Raw genomic sequence first — 16,569 nt, 5'->3', positions numbered from 1 at the left:
TCATTTCGTCTCCGTTGCGACTGCCTCGGCAACGATCGTCTCGCCCCGTCAGCAGTCGGGCGGAGCCCTGAATCAGCAAATTGTGTTTCCAACCTGGCGCAGCCGCCGTTGCACGCAGCAGAGCAGTTAGTTCCAGCAAGTCGACGAAACCTATTACTTGAAGGGGCGCCCCCTCACGTCGTTATGTCGTGATCTGTGTATTATATGACCATATAAGTTTCGGTTTGTTGCAAATGTGCGTAGCTGCCACTATAAGAATCGCATTTTCTTCCCTGTCAGCATCTGTGACTGTACACCGAAAATTAAACTTTCATGGCGATACCAATCACAGCACAAACAATTGCAGATCACAATTTGAAGCATTTAGACATGATGATGGTTCTACCTGGGACGTTTCGTTGTTTCCATTATACACCATAATGCCAACGACCTTGCCGCAGTGGTAACATCAGTTCCCGTTAGATCACCGAAGTTAAGCGCTGTCGGGCTGGGCTACCACTTGGATGGGTGACCATCCGGTCTGCCGAGCGTTGTTGGCAAGCGGGGTGCACTCAGCCCTTGTGAGGCAAACTGAGGAGCTACTTGATTGAGAAGTAGCGGCCCCAGTCTCGGAAACTGGCATACGGCCGGGAGAGCGGCGTGCTGACCACATGCCCCTCCATATTCGCATCCAGTGATGCCTATGTTCTGAGGATGACATGGCGGCCGGTCGGTACCGCTGGGCCTTCATGGCCTGTTCGGAGGGAGTTAAGTTTTATACACCAAGATAGATGGTACAGGTATGGGAACGGAAAATAGTACCAGCTTCTTGCTGGAATGGCAGCTAAATGAATACTGAAAACCCCAACAGATGGTTCAAGACAAACGGATATTGATTATCCGTACACGCAATGCAACCCTTATCAAAGAACTTCAGAAACCACAGAAATAGTTTATTCAAACAACGAAATACAATAAATAGTACTCAGTTGTTGTTTGGATCTACTGACGAGGCAGAACCTCGGTTGGAAAACCCATAGCCAAGAATCAATTAAATGCTTTAGTCCCCAGCTACTTTTACAGTTCGCCGGAGTATAACTAACAGGGGATTTAAAAATAAAAACGTTAGTTTATTCTGCATATTTACATTCATAAAAATGTTTTGTAAATTCTAGGGTAACTCATCTTACACGCATAATATTTTCATAATACGAAAGCGTGTCATTACCATTATAGGTGGTGTTAGTTCCAGAGTATCCAGCAAAGATCTCTTTAAGTGTTGCACGATACATATACTCATCGACGTTTTCCAACATCAACAGAATTCCTGTCTTCATTAAAAAAACTGTTGAAGACATGAATATAATGCTTGGGCCAAAAAATGGTCTACATAGACTTGAGGGATTAATGTAAGAAAATAAGAGTCACGTACGTGTGTAGAAATGTATTCATCAAGCTGCAACAGCATATTAAATATTTTCTGGGTAACGTAATGACTTTTAAAACTGAATTAAAAGGAAAACGACCGTGGACTTTGTACGATATTGTACTGAAATAAATTTGACCCATACAAGATGACACATACGTGTGAAACATGATCCCGTAAACAAAAAAGAAATACATTGTATTCTGCATAACGCAGAGTTTAAAAAATCCAATTGTTTTTGAAGTCGTTAAATAAATAGCTCCATTAAAAAGAACATACATGCTTCAAGTTTTGATTAATACAAGGGTAAAGAGCATTAGCCACAAAATTTACGTGTCCCTCTACCTGCTATCTTTAGCCGAACAAGCCGATTCGATAGGTTTACGAAATATAAGGGGTGTACGTTTTGAGTTAATCGCACTGGGTGTAATTTTGTCCCTAAATACTTGGGACACATTACATCACGATGAATTATTTCTATCCTTGTTAAAGTGGAACGGCTACAATGTATTTAACTCATTCCTGAACTAAGGAATGTTATGCGCTCGTTGGTAGCACACCTCGTCTTGTACACGTCCGCCGCGCCGCTCAGGGTCACAGCACAGCACCAAGTTACGACACCTGAAGATGGGCGTAAAGAGCCCGAAACTGGTCGTATGTTAAATAAAAGAACCTTACAACTGTAGCGATATTTTGAACCTCTGAACTAAGGAAAATACTTTTGTACTTAGGAAACTACGTAGTTACAAAATGTTTTGTAATTAAGTGGCGTGTAGGCATCAACATATATAAAGAGCAAGACGCAATTCTCAATGTTTCGTAAGGCGCGAGGTCTGTGAATCGGTACTCTTTTTATTTCATTCCCACGTAACTCTCACAAGAAGTATGCGTGGTACGCCCCGAAATTGTGTGTGGATCGACAACCGCTTACGTATACAACCGACGTTTGTTTTGCAACAGATACATTGAAAAAGGAAACAATGCACAGGAAAAGATTCGGCGTTCATTACAAGTGCTGTAATTCCATGTTTCTGTGATTATCATCATCCTGATTCACACAGTGTTCCATAGGTGGCAAGCTGTACTTGTCACATATGTACATGGAATAACATAAATAAATTGACTATATTGATTTGATTGAAAGTTCTCGGGTACCCATTTTTTTCAATCTAATTATGAATTTTTTTCTTTTTTTTCAAAATAAAGATTATGAAAATAATAAGTGAACATTTCAATAATGACGGTTTTCATGGTCATAACAATTACATGGGAAGAAAAAAAAGAAGTGCAAACAGGTACATCCAACCCATTGTCTACTGGAACGCGCTACAGGAACTAGCCACCTAAGACGCTGGACTGAGGACTTCTGGAGTAGTAGCAACCATACAAAATACGTAATCACTCGAAAAATTTTCGAACTCTATTTTCTCGAAAATGGTTATACGTGGAATATTTTCAAACTCGATTTTCTCGAGAACGGTTGAGAGTTGCTTCTCCTGTTGACATTTGTTGAAGTCGTAGTCGCACCCTACACATCCTGTCAGTATGAATCAAATCGGTGAGGCGACGGTCGTGCGGTTCCCTTGTAAGCTAGACGTGTTGCCGCCAGATCTGTGACAACATATCAGCATATGCAAATTAGGAGATTGTGCATAAAGGCTTGCGTGGAAAGTTATCGGGTTGGAGGAGAGAGGTATTTGCCGCTCTGTCCGTGGAATTAAAGCGAAGTTCCGTAAGAGGACAGGGGAGGTAAAACAATGTACTTCATTCTGGGCGCGTGCCCCACGTGGGCCTGTGCAAGGCCGAGGACGCGCAGCCAAGGCAGGCTCAGGAGGCTGCGCTGAGCGCCCCCCCCCCTCCCCCCTCCTTGCGGCTTGTTTGTTTACACTGGCGGTCGTCGAACTCCGTCACGGACAGCTTGAGTCTGCGACGGCGCACCTGTGCTCGCGCGCCCTTACCACGCAGCGGCCGTCCTCTGATTCACGCAGCAGCCAGCCCAAACAAAGCGTACACGCCTCCCGCTTATCAAAGGGCTCGTAGTTGTTATAAGATTAACCTGCAGTTCCTGCGTACATGTTACTGTTAGCAGTCTCGACTGGTACATACAGAGTGGTCTGAAAGAGTCTGGGAAGCTTGTAAAGGCGTTGCATGACAGGTTGTGCTGAGAAATAATTGTTAAGAAATTGCGCCGTTTCCGATTTAATTATCGTTGAAGTTAGCCAATTAGGTCGTCGCGCACGCAAATTCAAGCAGCATGCCGAGAGACATTTTTCTCAAATTTGACAAAAACAACTTATGCGCACATAGCTTCAATTTATCACTTCGAAAAAATGGTTCAAATGGCTCTGAGCACTATGGGACTTAACATCTATGGTCATCAGTCCCCTAGAACTTAGAACTACTTAAACCTAACTAACCTATGGACAGCACACAACACCCAGCCATCACGAGGCAGAGAAAATCCCTGACCCCGCCGGGAATCGAACCCGGGAACCCGGGCGTGGGAAGCGAGAACGCTACCGCACGACCACGAGATGCGGGCTTATCACTTCGGATAACAGCACATTGTAAGTAGTAACAAACATTTGAAGAAGAGGTGAGCCGGCCGATGTGGCCGAGCGGTTCTAGGCACTTCAGTCAGGGACCGCGCGAGTGCTACGGTCGCAGGTTCGAATCCTGCCTCGGGCATGGATGTGTGTGATGTCGTTGAGTTTGGTTAGGTTTAAGTAGTTCTAAGTCTAGGGGGCTGATGACGAGATGTTAAGTGCCATAGTGCTCAGAGCCATTTGAACCATTTTTGAAGAAGAGGTGAATCATGGATTCCCATACGTCCGTGCATTACTGCATTTTAACGCGGGCAGGCGCTTGAATTTGCACGCCCAACTGACTGATTGGGTAACATCAATGCTAATCAAATTGGAAACGACTCAACGCATCCAATTTTTTTTTGTCAACAATTACTTCGCAGGAATATTTTGCCTCCGTACATGTAACATTACACCAGTTCGTTTGCGTAATTTACTCGATAGGAGATCTCGATTGACAATGTGTGACCACATAATTGATCATTACTTTGGTTGGTACTGGGTAGCACTAGCATTTTTCTGTAGCGTTGCATGCTTGGCAGTTAATTTGAGCCGGACGCTGATAGCAGTAAGTGGTGAAGGCTAAGCGCCCCTGAGGAGTTGGATATTGGCACAAAGGCGGTTTGCAAAACTAGACGTATCCTGTTCGACCGAGAGCGATGTTTTTGCTGCACTGCAGAAAACAGTGTGGAGGCGGCGACTCTGTTGTCCTACGGGCGGTCTCCCTGCGGCGGACCCTGTGAATTGAGGCTAGACGAACTCCTCCCTATAAACAACCGGAGGCTGGCAGAAGAGGATGGAGAGCGATAACATTTTACAAGAAAAGGAAGCAGCCTTTTAATAGCTAGGAATGCGCAGGGGTCACGAACAGCGGACGCGAGTTGACGTTTCGCAGATCTCCTCACGAGAAATGATGAGTGACTTTTCCAGCCAAAAAGCAGAGAAGTGAAATGGATTGGTGGTGTCCTTAGTCGAAGGTGAAGTTTTAGAATGTTCTAGAACGGCGTTCTATACGGAGTATGAACTGGCAGCTTCGTGACCCGTCTAGTGAGAGGCGCTGCTTGTGCAACGGGCGCGGGGATTCGTCGCAGGGAGAGCACACTCGCGTGCCGCGAGCCATGCTGCAAACATGTGTAGTGCGTCTAGGGGTGTCAAAAGAGGCACGTCATGCGGGAGAGACCTAAGAGACGTTTGCTGACGAAAGCGTCAGTGGAGAGTCTCCCGGTCAGAATTTACAAAGCATCTATTTCACCACTAGGAGCGACTTAAGTCGTTTCTCTGTAAGCAGAGGGCCGATTCTTTTCTTCTCTCCGGAGTCTGAGGCATGTTGCAGTACGTTTTTTTACGAACGGATACTTGAGTTTTTGTTCATGTTTTAAGGGGAGTTAGAACGGAAAAAAATTTTTTTTTCACATTTTCGGATTTTTGTCTCATTATAAAATTTACAATTCTCCGAATAAAATTATATATATATATATATATATATATATATATATATATATATATATATATATATATATAAGCCCACATGGGAAGTATTGTATTTTGTTTTTTTAAACATAATCTACACTGGTTGAAAAAGTTAAAATTTTTACGTGCATTACTTCAAGATCTAATAAAATTGGTAGCTTTTATTATAAAAGGCTGTGGATTGCTGTGTTATAAAGGTTAACAGTGTTAGTTATGTCCAGAAGAGGATTGGCAGCAGGTTGAGGAAGTTGAAACAAAGTTTGAGGTACAAGAAACTTTCTGATGGTAAAACCATAAGAGGCAGGCCGACAGACATAATGATTGATGAACTACAGCAGTATTATAGGATGGCCATTAGAAATAATACTGAGGATTTGTTGAAAATATAGCAGGCAGTATGGGCTGCCTTCTTCCTCAGACTGTCATCAGCTGAACCTGATTTACGGCACAATTACCGCAATGCCCAGTACTCAAACAGTTCATACAGACTGAGATTTTCACTCTGCAGCGGAGTGTGCGCCGATATGAAACTTCCTGGCAGATTAAAACTGTGTGCCGGACCGAGACTCGAACTCAGGACCTTTGCATTTCGCGGGCAAGTGCTCTACCAACTGAGCTACCCAAGCACGACTCACGTCCCGTCCTCGCAGCTTTACTTCCGCCAGTACCTCGTCTCCTACCTTCCAGACTTTACAGAAGCTCTCCTGCGAACCTTGCAGAACTGTGAAGCTGTGAGGACGGGGCTGGGTCGTGCTTGGGTAGCTCAGTTGGTAGAGCACTTGCCGGCGAAAGGCAAAGGTCCCGAGTTCGAGTCTCGGTCGGGCACACAGTTTTAATCTGCCAGCAAGTTCCAGTTCATACAGAAATCAACATTCCATCCCAGCAGTAGTTCTGGATATCATAAAACCTATTTACAGAGACCTGGCAAACCCTGAATTACTGAAGAAGTGTCCTGCATGGTCAGACTGACAATCCCAATGAGTCGTTCAATAATCTTATATGGACTCGCTTGCCAAAAAATGTTTTCGATGGAATGAAGACACTAAAGTGGGGGTCAGTGATGCTGTTATTGCTTTTAATGATGGCAACGTTGGTAGGGTGAAAGAGCTACGGATTGTGGGAATTAATCCTGGAGCAAACTGAATCAGAGAACTTTAACAGATGGACAAGGTTCGCATTGATAAAGCAGAGTATGCAGCACAGTTGGCCACTAAGGAGTCCAGAAAGAAGAAAAGAAAAAAAAATTTGGAAAAAGATCAAGAGAATTATATATAGTACGGTGCAGGGTGCCTCTGAGTGACCAAAAATAAAATATTAAGCATATACTGAGTGAGTTACAGTCTTTTGAAACTTCAGAAGCCGTTCCTGAAAATTTTCATTTTCTGTTGCATTTTTCCCTAAATCTCAGAGACCACTTCGAGTAGAGTATTCAAATTTTCAGGGAGTAATAACATACATATCCTGAGTCAACTGAACTCAAAGAAGAACATAATATTACGTACAGTTAAAATTATTTATGATAACGTACAAAAAATACACAAAATTTTAACCGTGTAGTTAAAAAATTGTTTTTCCCAAAGCAGTGGTTGAAATGCAGTTATTGTAGTTCACTAGACTAAGAACATACAGTTCAATGTCCTGTAAAAGTTTCATGGCAATGGTTAAAGTGGTTCCTGAAATACAGGGAAGCCAAGTAACTAAATTTAACATTGTCGGGTTAAGGTGTTCCAACTCCCCTTAAGAGCAAACAAAGATCTCGACTCGTGTTCTGTGTTGAACTGAAGTAGTTTCAGCTCTTCGAATTTTCGGACGGTATATTAGCCAACTGTGTAAACAGAATTTACAGGTATGCAGTTTACATCGTCTGCATGGCGACTAGCAGCACCGAGCACCGAGCTGATCGAAACTGCAATCGGTGACATACGCACCACCGCTCGGCAGATAGGGAAACAATCACAGTATATGTGTTGTGTTCCACTTGCTTGTTCTCTGAGCTCTTTACTGTTAGTGCCAGTCAGGGTGGAGGTCTTCTATTTCACGAGGCTAATCAGTATCAATCAACTTAGTGCGTCCGTATAACAAAGAGGGTTTTTTTGAGGGAAGTCACACAAGTTCTCCCAATCTCAAAGCTAGGTTAAGGGTAGGATTTAAAATTCTATGTTGATTTTATACATTTATTTCATTTCTATGCTGTCTGAAAACGAATAATTTTTCATTCTATTAGTATATCTAGTCAATATTATCGATTTCCTAATTAAGTTAGCGTAGAATATCATCACGACTAGATATCTCCTCTACTGTATTCCTCAGGGTGAAGTTTCTCAATAGCAGAGTTTCTTTTTTCAATTCATTTGTAGGCGTGATATTTCCGTCACGGACCCAACATTATGCACCACTTATATTCACGCTGTATCTACACTATAACACCGGGGGTTTGCAATAGTTTTTCACGAGCGAATTTGTATCAAAACGTATGACAAAGGGCCGTATCTTTTGACTGCATTGACTTAGAAGCTTATTTTTTTTTCCCCGCCAAGGGACTGTAGACCTAATATTTGACATAAATTTCAATTTGATGCCTTTAACCGTTCCTGAGGAAAAGGGGTCTTAACAGGCGGACAAGGTAGTGATGGCATGAGGATTCCGTTTTTACCGCCTGAGGTACGGATAGCTAAAAATTACCAGACATAATGTAACACCTTGGGTTGGCAGTATTGTAGGAATGCATTATGTTATATTAAATTTATTGTCAGGTCTATAGAAATTGTAGTTATCAGTTCGAGTGAATTTCTGGTGCGTCCGAAACTTCCTGGAAGATTAAAACTGTGTAGGGACCTTTGCCTTTCGCGGGCAAGTGCTCTACCATCTGAGCTACCCAAGGACATCTCACGCTCCGTCCTCACAGCTTTACTTCTGCCAGTACCTCTGGTGCGTCCATCGTTCGCGAGCGAAATTCTTTTCAGGTAAATAATTTGAATAATTCAATCAGATGACTATCGCTGACAGTTTTAGCTTCACATTTAGCAAATTCACTGGATCTGTTTCCAAAAGATTCTGTGTAAACGTCGAGCTGCGCATATTATAATATTTTTTTCAGATCTCAAATTAATTATTTCATTTGATGGGTGTGAAAGGAATAAAATGTATGGTTACAAGAAAATCAGTGTCATCAGTATCACTGAACAACTGGCCCAGTTGTCCGCAACTCGTCGTCGTGCGGTAGCGTTCTCGCTTCCCGCGCCCGGGTTCCCGGGTTCGATTCCCGGCGGGGTCAGGGATTTTCTCTGCCTCGTGATGACTGGGTGTTGTGTGATGTCCTTAGGTTAGTTAGGTTTAAGTAGTTCTACGTTCTAGGGGACTGATGACCATAGATGTTAAGTCCCATAGTGCTCAGGGCCATTTTTTGAACTGGCCCAGCCTATCTAACAGCTTGCAGAGGCAAAAATAATTTAACTATCGCTATTTCATATAATTATTGACCGTATTTAAAAATTTAAAATGCTGTCATGATCTACTCAGTGAGAGGTATAATCTTAAGTTATAAGTTTAATACAGTGATAACAGTGTTACAGAAACGAACTGTGTGTTTGTCTTGAGGAAGGGTGACTAATGGCGAATGAAGCCGCAGACTTTATTCATCCAGGCCGGCCGGGGTGGCCGAACGGTTCTAGGCGCTACAGTCTGGAACCGTGCGACCGCGACGGTCGCAGCTTCGAATCCTGCCTTGGGCATGGATGTGTGTGATGTGCTTAGGTTAGTTAGGTTTAAGTAGTTCTAAGTTCTATGGGACTGATGACCTCAGAAGTTAAGTCCCATAGTGCTCAGAGACATTTGAACCATTTTTTTTATTCGTCCAGTATTTGATAATCAGAGAACTCAAATACTTCAAACAAACTTTACACATAATTTCATACCTTTACGAAACATTTTCTCGCCGAGACTTCGCACAAAATAATGAAAGGAAAAAAATGTTTATTACTTTTTTACATTTTTGCTCTTCGTACGGCAGAACTTCAGCATCAGCCATGACGTTTTAATTTATTACTTACTTATTAGTAGCTCTATTCGCAGCGGATCTTGCAGGCAGTATCAATGTATAGCACAAAAAGTACCTGCAAAATTACTTTACGATATGCAATCAAGAGATACGATGCCACAAACATTGAGATACGTGAAAAAACTAGCTTATGTTCAAAACAGAGAGCAAACTGCGCAAACTACGCTCATCCAGTGTTTGATGACGAGTGCACTTAGCGACTTCCAAAATCTTTAAAAATGATTTCAAACCATTTTTACTTTTTTAAGCTACTTCTTGCTTACATGCTTAACATCAAATAACGCATTAACTCATTTAAAAGTAATGAGAAGTTTGAAGCTGTTGTATACTCGAGGAGTACGATTATTTGAAGAATTGGGGATTTATTGGTTCGTTTTCTAACAGAACTCATACATAATGGAACAAAAACCTATGCGAAAAGACAGTTCTCTCAATGATGTACATCGATTATTTTCCTTCGTAAACGTCAAAACCAACTGCTTTTGTTTTAGTGATAGGCCAATAGGTAAAGCAATAACATAAAAGGCGAGGAATAAAGCAGAAAATCTGTTGCGATACGTAGACTAGGTGGTGTAACCGGGAGTGAGCTTTCGGCCTTGAGTTACGGTAGTGGCTTAAGGTTTCATCTTGGCCGAGTGAGCGGTCCCCCGACAACCACCTCGGGCTGCGGCAAGTGTCGCGATGAGGCGTTGTAGGAGCACTCAAAGGTCATAGGTCAGCAGCGCAGCTCTTCGCGATAAGGGACTGCCGCGCAACACCTCCCAAGGGAGGACACTTGTTGAGCTCTGGGCGCACTCAAAGATGCGCTGACTTTTCTCTCCTCTGGAACAGCAGATGGAACACGGACAGGGCGGAGAATCTTTAAGGCAAAGTGTAGCAAAATGGTTCAAATGGCTCTGAGCACTATGGGACTCAACTGCTGTGGTCATCTGTCCCCTAGAACTTAGAGCTACTTAAACCTTACTAACCTAAGGACATCACACACATCCATGCTCGAGGCAGGATTCGAACCTGCGACCGTAGCAGTCACACGGTTCCGGACTGCGCGCCTAGAACCGCGAGACCACCGCGGCCGGCGCAAAGTGTAGCAACTGGGCCTTTCATTGATAAGCGGATCCCGTAGGTACGCTTTGTGGAATGACGGAAATCTCCAGTCAGCTACTATCACTTCATTATCCTCCATATCTTTGCAGTGTGGGGGAAAGGGTATGGCGAAGAATGTCTTAACTAGTGTCTGGCGACATTTCTGGAAAAAAGCAAGAGGTAACAAGTGAAGAGGAAGGGAGAAGTGGGTTTAACATTCGGTCAACGATTGTGTTACTAGAGACGTATTTCACAATTTCTGATTGGAAGAAGGATGAGGGAGGTATTAGACCGTGCCTTTTTCTAAGGAGCGTTCCAGCCATTTGCCCTGGATGATTTAGGGAAACCACGAGATCAGCTGCGCCTGAGCAACTAGGCAGGCAGTTTGTTTTGCTTCTTACGGAAACTGTAGCTGCTACTGTCGTAGAGATACAGAGCAATTCTTATATCGTTCAATATGAAAAAAAATAGATAGCCTGTTATGAACTATTAAGGGCAAGGTTTATGTTTTGTTTCTATTCAACGAAAGAGATGTTTGCTCCTAAAATTAACTTGAATCCATGAACCGCTTAAAGACTAAATTTTATTCTTGATTTAAAGTTACAGCTTGTTGCTATTATATTGGCATTTACACGGCAGACCGATTGTTTAGAAGGCTCTTTCTTGATGTTACAAATACTTGATTCGTGTTTTTTGTACTGTCGGGTTGGGGAAAATAGATAGAACAAAATATTCTGCAAATTTAAGTATTAATAAAGCGACTATCGCATAATTATAGACATTATTTTACCAAGAAAGTAAATTTCCAATTCCTCTGGCAATTACAGTATCTAATTTCTGAACAAAAGAGGTACTTATTTCTTTCCTCCAAAAGAACCATTCGCTGAGTGGTTCATACAGGGAAAGACCACGTCTTAAAGCTTAATAGCAAATTAGACCAGTCACCTTATTGTGCAGCAATTTAAAACGATGTTTAAAATCTGAATAAAATGAAAGGGTCAGTAGTGAGAATGTTACTCACCAGCTGCTAAATGTGTGATTTATTTACCAGAACATGTTTCGAGACAACGTTATCTCTTTAACAACTGTTTAAAGCCTCTGTGGCATTAGGCACCGTCAAAATTGAAGAGCCAGCAGCACAGATTCATTGCCAAACATAAAACTCTTCTTTGAACTTATCATGTTGGCCCATCATACCCTCACAAGGTTAAGTTGTAAACTATGTCAGTGGTCGTTCGTTGCTGATTTTTAATTACTTTTGACGGTGCCTAATGGCACAGAAGCTTGAAGTATTTGATAATGGGCTAACCTACTCCTGAAAAATGTATCACACTTTTGACAACTGATGCGTAACATTCTCTGTACTGATTCATAAGACAGTAATGTGATTGTTTCACGAAAGATAAAATAAGAGTGATTTCATGAGAAACAACAGTACATACTCTGAAACTTCCTGGCAGATTAAAACTGTGTGCCGGACCGAGAGTCGAACTCGGGACCTTTGCCTTTCGCGGGCAAGTGCTCTACCGACTGAGCTACCCAAGCACGACTCACGCCCCGTCCCCACAGCTTTACTTCTGCCAGTACCTCGCCTCCTACCTTCCAAACTTTACAGAAGCTCTTCTGCGAACCTTGCAGAACTAGCACTCCTGTAAAGTTTGGAAGGTAGGAGGCGAGGTACTGGCAGAAGTAGAGCTGTGGGGACGGGGCGTGAGTCGTGCTTGAGTAGCTCAGTCGGTAGAGCACTTGCCCGCGAAAGGCAAAGGTCCCGAGTTCCAGTCTCGGTCCGGCACACAGTTTTAATCTGCCAGCAAGTTTCATATCGGCGCGCACTCCGCTGCAGAGTGAAAATCTCATTCTGGAGTACATACTCTGTTTTGTGTAATGGCGTAAGCATTTGGTGGACTGAGAGATCGGTTCCTATACGCAAAAGAACTGTATGCAGCAAGGAGTGGCTAAACATGATCGTCAAGTGATTCCCCACTGTGTTTCTGGACCACTTTGAAATATTTATTCTAAAAAGGTTTGCTCAGGAGCCATTAGATTTCGGGAAAATTAATGTCAAGAGTCATGACGTAGAATCGATTCCAAACATAGGTAACAGGGAGAGTATTAAAAAAGAAGCTTTTCTTAATGCCTACCACGTCCCCAAGATTATAGCTTTTCACAAATTACTGAATTTTGGACTCAAATCTGTTACAGTATAAGTTTACTGCTTTAACAGAACTAAGGGTCTCGCCTTAGCACGCTGGACGATGCTGACTGAATCCCAACTCTAGATTTTCCATTCATTTTTCCTGAAGGTAAACGTAAGTAATCATTTCAGCTGCAGTGAATTTTACTTCGTGTAAAAAACCAGTAAGATCACATACACTCGAAAGCATATACAAAGACAAGTAATGGATGTTTCGAAGAGGAGAACAGCGTGTGCATAATTAAAGTATTATCAGGCAAACTAAACTGAAAACCCGGTCAGGGAACCAGGCAGAACCGTCATGTTTACTCCAGATATGGATATGGAAGGAGGGGCGGGGAGGGGAAGCAGTAGCAGCGTACGCTCCAGTTTTCTTAGAAGTGGAGCGCCGCTACGAGGCAGTACGCGCCACTGAACGAAGGGCCCATTTAAAAAAAGAACAAGAAAGTACAGTGTATCTTAGCTTTGCATCAAACGATGCTTCGCTCGCAATATGCCGCTGTGATGTCGCTTTTTTTCTCAGCTGTACCGCCTGCCATTTCAGTCGCGGTTTTAAGAGACGACTCTTTGCTCGAATCCATGCCGGCTTACTACTTTAGTTTCAGTTTCCTCGTCTGCCACAGTATCTCTTCTCCAGTAGTCAGCAGATATTTTTTACTATATGATACACGGATTTTCTGTTTTTGTATTATCACAGCTCGTACTGTAGCAGGTATATGGTCTAGTTAGTTAATGTTTTCTGTTAATGGAGCGGAGGTCTTTGGTTTGAATCCCCCTGACTACCTCAAATTTTTCGCTGCAAGAAGATCTAGAACGAAATGAGACCAAATGTCCTGAAAACAAGAACAGCGAAATGGAGCGCAAGTCACCGAAGTGGCGTCAGAACGAAGGATTTGCACCAGGCTGAATAACTACACAGAGCATTTTCTTTTTGTTCGCATGAATAACATGTAAGTAAACTACTGGCCGTTTCGGTTGCGATGTTTCAATTTTGTAACTTCGAGAAAGAGGTGATTGACGTATTATCTACAGATTTCGTTCTTTCCAAGATTATAGATTAGTTCTATAGGATTTGGGTCTAGATGGCATGGTAACAGTAGGAGGGGAACCATTTTCTCGTAAACTTTCAGCAACGGAATAAACGAAGAAGACTGGTGCTCCTTAACGCCTATTCATGTTTTTACGGAATTTGTCAATTTCCTTGTCCGCTTCCATAGCCGAGTGATGGCTGGAAACGGCTGCGATGCGGAATATCTGGGTACGATTCCCGGTACTGCCAAGGATTTTTCGTTGGTGGGACTGGAGCGGGATGCAGTCAGCTTCGTGCTGTCATCAACTGAGGAGCTACTGGAGCGAGTCGTAGCGGCTGCAGGTCACGAAAACTGACAAGGGCCGAGGGATCGGTGTGCTGACCACACTGAACCCAAGTGACGCCATTGTCTGATGGAGGATATGTCCGTCGGCCGGCCCCCACTGGCTCGACACTTTTACGGCGTCTTTCTTGGCATTCCGGTCTTATGCCGTTAATCATACAGCAGAAGTGACACCAAAGGGAAGTCGGATAATCGTCTCCATGCATGCATGCAACACAATGAAACGTGTTGATTGTCACTACTATTTAATAATACTCCCCGCACACTATAGCTGAGCCAACTTTCATTTAGTGTAATCTGTATGAGTACATCATTCGTCTAAATAAATAATTGGCCGCTTTAATTCCGACGTTTCATTTTGTTTTAAACTTTTGAGTAGCGTGCTGTTTTGGCAAGAAGGTTCTCTCGTTCGCACATAATGACTCGTTTATCCTGGCACCCTTTAAACCAAAACAGCTGTTCTCAGAGTTTCCTTTCGAAATTGGAAGTCAAGTTCTGTGTAATACAGTCAGTGAAGCTTTGAGAGAAGAAACGTCGTGGTTTGACTTTTTATTTTATTTATCCCCGAATGACGCGTTTCGCCTTATACAAGGCCTCTTCAGATTGTCTGAAAAAGAAAAATGATGTTAAGCAGATAGGATGCCGCAAATTAAAATGTGAGGCGGCACTAAATGACTGACAGCATCCAGGTTTACCACCTGACTAAAACAATGCTCTCATGTTGATCTTTCCCTCTTGGGGGACCACAGTTATATAGTATTTTTTCAAAGAAATTTCCGCCATTTGATAGTTAATTGTTTATTTACCTTTCACAATCATTATTTCGGCCTTGTAGCCATTCTCAGGTGCATGTTGAAATGTTAAATATGTCTGACTTGCCTGTGACATGAAACACGTATTTTCGACAATGACACTCAAAAACAGCCACCTTCTTCTCGACAAATTGAAGGTTGCAAATACTTCTACAGAGTTGCCTCGAAGAGGCGTATCAACGAAAATGAGTTTGTCACATCCAGCTCTCTTCCGGCTACTTCGGTCGAAAGACGTCAGTGTGACGTCCTTCCGGATGGGGCCACTGCCCGATAACTCGTGACACACTGCCGGCTCATCTGCCCTGTGGGGCTACCGACAGGGTTGAGAGGCTGGCGCTCTGCCTTTTCGGTACGTTACATTTTAATTCAATACCTTCTATACTGCGTATGAGATGTCCTTTTGGTGTATGTATGAAGTCATGATATCTGTTTTCGATGATGATGCACTAATCCTTCGATACTGCAGAGAATATAGCTAATATACTTTCTTTCATTCCTGTTCTATGGGATAATTTTCTGGGGCATTGCAGCTAAGGCGAACAAACTGCGTATACTACAGAAATGTGCAATAATAATAATAATATCGTGTAAAGTTGATAATCGAACATCTTGTATGACCTCCTTCAGGGACATAGGGATTATTAGAGTTACATGCCAATACACATACTCGCTAATGATATACGTGGTTAATAACAAGAGTGAATTTAGGATAAATTCAAATGTTCAAATGTGTGTGAAATCTTATGGGACTTAACTGCTAAGGTCATTAGTCCCTAAGCTTACACACTACTTAACCTAAATTATCCTAAAGACAAACACACGCACCCAAGTCCGAGGGAGGACTCGAACCTCCGCCGGAACCAGCCTCACAGTCCATGACTGCAGCGCCTTAGTCCGCTCAGCTAATCCCGCGCGGCTTAGGATAAACTCAGCACCACAATAGTAGAAGTGACCAATAAGTTCCATATAGATTATGCATCTAAGTCATCATCTAGAATTGAACTGGCACAAAACTACGTAACAGGTCTGCCAGTGGTCATCAGGAACGAAACTGAGCACCCACGAATATGTAGAAACTGAGTAAAAGATTACCGCATTAGACCCTCATTCTACAATTTATCACACTACTTGGACTGAAGAATGTAAATTCCGTTTAATTCGAATATTTGTGTTAGAGTCTGATTTTTCCAGTATGCAGACGGCGGGTGGTGGTTTGCGTAAAGTTACATAAATGCTTTGTCTGAAGAATTAGATAATAAGAGCAGAATTAACCTAGAGGAAAATTGCCATATTACTGGTTGGAATAGACTACCAGTGCTCATAATTTGTTGTTACTATAGTCAACAGAAGTCTCCAGTAATGCTTGCGGCTGCCTATTCATGTGTAACTTCAATCGTTCCGCATCCCTGGAACCTCTCCACTGTGATGCCACTGTGATGTTTTTACTGCATACTATGTGTGATTGATTGCTTATCTGGGATGGTTGATATACGAAGATGAAGTTATTGCTATTACCGAACACCCTAATACGATATGGTAGGAGCACAAATACAATGGTGCCACGGCTTCTTGAAGGATGGTCTACGCTGA

The 16,569-nt window shown here is 42.7% G+C and overlaps 1 protein-coding gene and 1 pseudogene across 10 annotated transcripts in view; one reads left to right on the top strand and one right to left on the bottom strand.

The window, feature by feature from the left end:
• Nucleotides 1–16,569, bottom strand: part of LOC126237066 (sodium bicarbonate cotransporter 3) — a 1,007,081-nt gene that overhangs the window by 445,621 nt on the left and 544,891 nt on the right. The window lies entirely within an intron of this gene.
• LOC126238125 (5S ribosomal RNA) lies at nucleotides 422–539 on the top strand (annotated as a pseudogene).

The sequence above is a fragment of the Schistocerca nitens genome, chromosome 2 (assembly GCF_023898315.1).
Source record: "Schistocerca nitens isolate TAMUIC-IGC-003100 chromosome 2, iqSchNite1.1, whole genome shotgun sequence".
Classification (NCBI taxonomy): domain Eukaryota; kingdom Metazoa; phylum Arthropoda; class Insecta; order Orthoptera; family Acrididae; genus Schistocerca; species Schistocerca nitens.
The sequence above is the reverse complement of the archived record's forward strand: the minus strand, read 5'-3'. Positions and strand labels throughout refer to the sequence as shown.